Consider the following 4,377-nt stretch of genomic DNA (forward strand, 5'->3'; position numbering starts at 1 on the left):
CTGCAGTTTGCCGGTTTTCCTGCTGCTTAGGCTCTGGAGCCAAGTCGGTGTTCTGGTCGAAAGGGTACACAGCAGACAAAAGCCCCCTGGAGCGGAGCGCAGCAGGGCCCCTGCCTGTGGAGGGGGAGGCCGTGTCCCGCGCCGGGCGGTGGCACGCAGCATTAAGCACAGGTGTCCCCTGCGTGTGGGGTTCAGGGGAGAACGCACAAGCCCTTGTGCATCTCCAGCAGGAGCACGTGCCTGGGGACGGGGGGGGGGGGGCCGGGGACGGCTGCCTGCAGCACCTCCCGGGGGAACGAGGAAGGGGGGGGAGAGAATGGAGGGGGGACGGCTGCCCCACAGCGAGCCTGCAGCACCTCCCGGGGGAACGAGGATGGGGGGGAGAGAATGGAGGGGGGACGGCTGCCCCACAGTGAGCCTGCAGCACCTCCCGGGGGAACGAGGATGGGGGGGGACGAGACTGGAGGGGGGACGAGAATGGAGGGGGGACGGCTGTCCCACAGCGAGCCTGCAGCACCTCCCGGGGGAACGAGGATGGGGGGGGACGAGACTGGAGGGGGGACGAGACTGGAGGGGGGACGGCTGTCCCACAGCGAGCCTGCAGCACCTCCTGGGGGAACGAGGAAGGGGGGGAGAGAATGGAGGGGGGACGGCTGCCCCACAGTGAGCCTGCAGCACCTCCCGGGGGAACGAGGATGGGGGGGGACGAGAATGGAGGGGGGACGGCTGTCCCACAGCGAGCCTGCAGCACCTCCCGGGGGAACGAGGATGGGGGGGGAGAAAGGGGGGGGGACGAGACTGGAGGGGGGACGGCTGTCCCACAGCGAGCCTGCAGCACCTCCCGGGGGAACGAGGATGGGGGGGGACGAGAATGGAGGGGGGACGAGACTGGAGGGGGGAGAGACTGGAGGGGGGACGAGAATGGAGGGGGGACGGCTGTCCCACAGCGAGGCCTGCAACACCTCCCGGGGGAACGAGGATGGGGGGGGACGAGAATGGAGGGGGGACGGCTGTCCCACAGCCAGGCCTGCAGCATCTCCCCGGGCCAGGTGCCCAGCCCGCAATGTAGAGGGATGGTGAACCTTGTTTTTGGTCAGTTGTGGGGCTTCAACTCTGGCTGGGCTCTGGCCCTGAGGGGTGTTTTAGCCACTTTGAGCCACAGCACCACTTCCATTTTTCCAGTGGTTAATTGGATAGAAGTCTCATGGACTTTCAGGCCCAGGCTGGCTTTGAACCATGATCCTCTGCGTGGTTGGGATTGCAGGTGTGAGCCGCTGGTGCGCCTTCAGGGGTGTAGTGGAGGGAGTTAGGTCTGGCCTTCCCCTCTCCGCGGGCTCCTGACTGGACACCCCTGCTGCCCCACAGCAGCCACGGACTGAAACCTCGCTTCCTTTTCTCCTTCATTCGTCCTCACGGATGTTTTATCACAGAGAGGCAGGAGTCGCCCATTGGCAGCCCTGAGGGCTTTGGCCCGCTGGGGCTGTTCCCTAGGCCTCAGGTGGGCTCTGCCGGCGTGGCAGTTCTGTGGAGCTGTGTGGCTGGCCCCAGGACTGCATTGGCCCTGCGTGTGTGTGTGTGTGTGTGTGTGTGTGTGTGTGTGTGTGTGTGTGTGTGTGTGTGTGTGTGTGTGTGTGTGTGTGTGTGTGTGTGTGTGTGTGTGTGTGTAATGCAGCCAAGTGGGCTCTGCCGGCGTGGCAGTTCTGTGGAGCTGTGTGGCTGGCCCCAGGACTGCATTGGCCCTGCGTGTGTGTGTGTGTGTGTGTGTGTGTGTGTGTGTGTGTGTGTGTGTGTGTGTGTAATGCAGCCAAGAGCCTGCTTTGCCCACCTGTGTGCAGGGTATGGGCCATGGGGGTGCCGTCAGAGCCCGGGGTTTCTTCCTGTCACCACCCAGAGGTGAGCGCTGAACATGTAGGCACAGTGGGGGGCCAGCCCTCCCTCTGCGCCCCACGCCCTGGGTGTGGCCACGTGTCTTCTCTCCCGGGCTCTGCGGCCACCAGGGTGCCCTGTCTCCTCCAGGGCACCAGGCAGTGGGTGCCCTGCTCCAGGGGACCCCATTTTCTAATGCTTAGTTTGTGTTGTGAGCCGCGCGCTGGGTCTACAGGTACAGGCTACCATGCCTGGCACTGCCTGATCCCTAAACGCATCCTCAGAGTCTCCATCCCAGACTTGCCCTCAGCCCTTGGTAGACATCTGGTCTGGGGCATTTGGGACAGTTTGAGAAGCTGCTTTCCTCCTGGTGATTAGAGGGTGCATGTGTGGTCAATTGAGCTCTATTGGGGGTGGGTGGGGGTGGCGAGAGATGACGGGGACACAGGACACGTCCACGGGAGGTGGAGGCCCGGGGAGGGAGGCTGAGGACGTGTGCACAGCAGAGGCAGAGGTGGAGGCCCGGGGAGGGGGGCTGCGATCAGAAGGAGCCGAGGCTGGGAGGTAGAGCTTGGGGTGAGCGCTAAGCACCGCTATGGACAGGCCAGGGCCGCCCTCTCTCGGGGCTGGCCCTGGGGTCCTTTCCTTCGGCATTCTGCAGCACCCACGCTGGCATTCTGGGTGCTGGTGGGTCTGTGCCATTGCGTGCTTCTCGGCCCGCTGGACGGTTTCTGAGCCCCGAGGTGTCTGCAGGTGCCCAGCGTGCACCGTGGCACATGCCCGAGTGGCTGCAGAGCTCGTGAACCAGGCGTGGCTCGGGCACATCCTCCATCTGCTTAGGAGTCCCCCTGGGCGGGAGTGGGTGGCCAGGCAGGAGCGCACCCCGGCTGTCTGTGGGTGCCCAGTGGACCGGTCCCCAGCTGTCCCGGGCAGGCCACGCAGAGGGGTGGTGCTGGCTGCGTGTGTAGCCGTGTGTGCCCCGTCAGGCCGAGTTGGAGCGTGGGACCGTCCCCAGAGCCGTCCACAAGCCAAGTGTTGAGCAAACACCCGGTGTGTTGCTTCTGGAATGTTTCTCTCATGGTGATAGCATCGCTCTGAAACGGGAGGTGCTGGCGGCCTCTCAGGCCGGGTCAGCCCGCGGCTGTGGGCAAGGAAGGCCCAGCCCCTAGAGGGTTTCTGGCCACCGCCCTGTGTCCCGGCTCCAGGGCCGCTATCAGCCTGTGCTTCCAGGATGTCGGGGAGCCGGCTGGCTGCTGGAGATAGTGGGGGCTGGAACTCCGCCATCTCCTTTGAAGCCCGGCCCTTAAGGCTCGAGACCCTGGCTCCTGACCAAGATCCTATACCTTTTTTTAATCTTACTGCATTTTCTTCTTCCAAAGAAACTAAGGTGATATAAGTTGAAATGGTAATTACACCCCGGTACTGATTTAGACTTAACCCCTGAAAAGTAACGATTTTAAAGCCTAAAAGGTGGAATGAAAATTTTAAATTTTTGATAGAACATTACTCAGAAAGTGAGCCCTTGTTTTCCAAACTTGTTTCTTTCCAATAATGCAGATACTACGGCTGCTTGTCCCGCAGGCCTGCCCGGTGCCCATCCCCCACCCCAGCGAGTGCCCTCTGCCCACCTCCCAGCCCTCCCCCACCCCAGCGAGCGTGCCCGCAGCCCACCTCCCAGCCCTCCCCCACCCCAGCGAGCATGCCCTCTGCCCACCTCCCAGCCCTCCCCCACCCCAGCGAGTGCCCGCAGCCCACCTCCCAGCCCTCCCCCACCCCAGCGAGTGCCCGCAGCCCACCTCCCAGCCCTCCCCCACCCCAGCGAGTGCCCTCTGCCCACCTCCCAGCCCTCCCCCACCCCAGCGAGCGTGCCCTCCCACCTCCCAGCCCTCCCCCACCCCAGCGAGCGTGCCCGCAGCCCACCTCCCAGCCCTCCCCCACCCCAGCGAGTGCCCGCAGCCCACCTCCCAGCCCTCCCCCACCCCAGCGAGCATGCCCGCAGCCCACCTCCCAGCCCTCCCCCACCCCAGCGAGTGCCCTCTGCCCACCTCCCAGCCCTCCCCCACCCCAGCGAGTGCCTGCAGCCCACCTCCCAGCCCTCCCCCACCCCAGCGAGTGCCCTCTGCCCACCTCCCAGCCCTCCCCCACCCCAGCGAGCGTGCCCTCTGCCCACCTCCCAGCCCTCCCCCACCCCAGCGAGCGTGCCCGCAGCCCACCTCCCAGCCCTCCCCCACCCCAGCGAGCGTGCCCGCAGCCCACCTCCCAGCCCTCCCCCGCCCCAGCGAGCGTGCCCGCAGCCCACCTCCCAGCCCTCCCCCACCCCAGCGAGCGTGCCCGCAGCCCACCTCCCAGCCCTTGCCACTCGTTCAGTGTTCTCTCCCAGCCAGTGCTGAGCCTGCCTGTGCAGACACCGGAAGTCTGGCTGGCTGGTTGGGCAGGACGTCTGGCCCCGTGGCTGGGGAGTCTGATGAGAATTTGAGGATGAAAGCAGGAGGCTGGTGGCCGGGGAGCCCC

Source organism: Dipodomys merriami, unplaced genomic scaffold (assembly GCF_024711535.1).
Source record: "Dipodomys merriami isolate MVZ:Mamm:240054 unplaced genomic scaffold, mDipMer1.0.p SCAF_2, whole genome shotgun sequence".
NCBI classification, from domain to species: Eukaryota; Metazoa; Chordata; class Mammalia; order Rodentia; family Heteromyidae; genus Dipodomys; species Dipodomys merriami.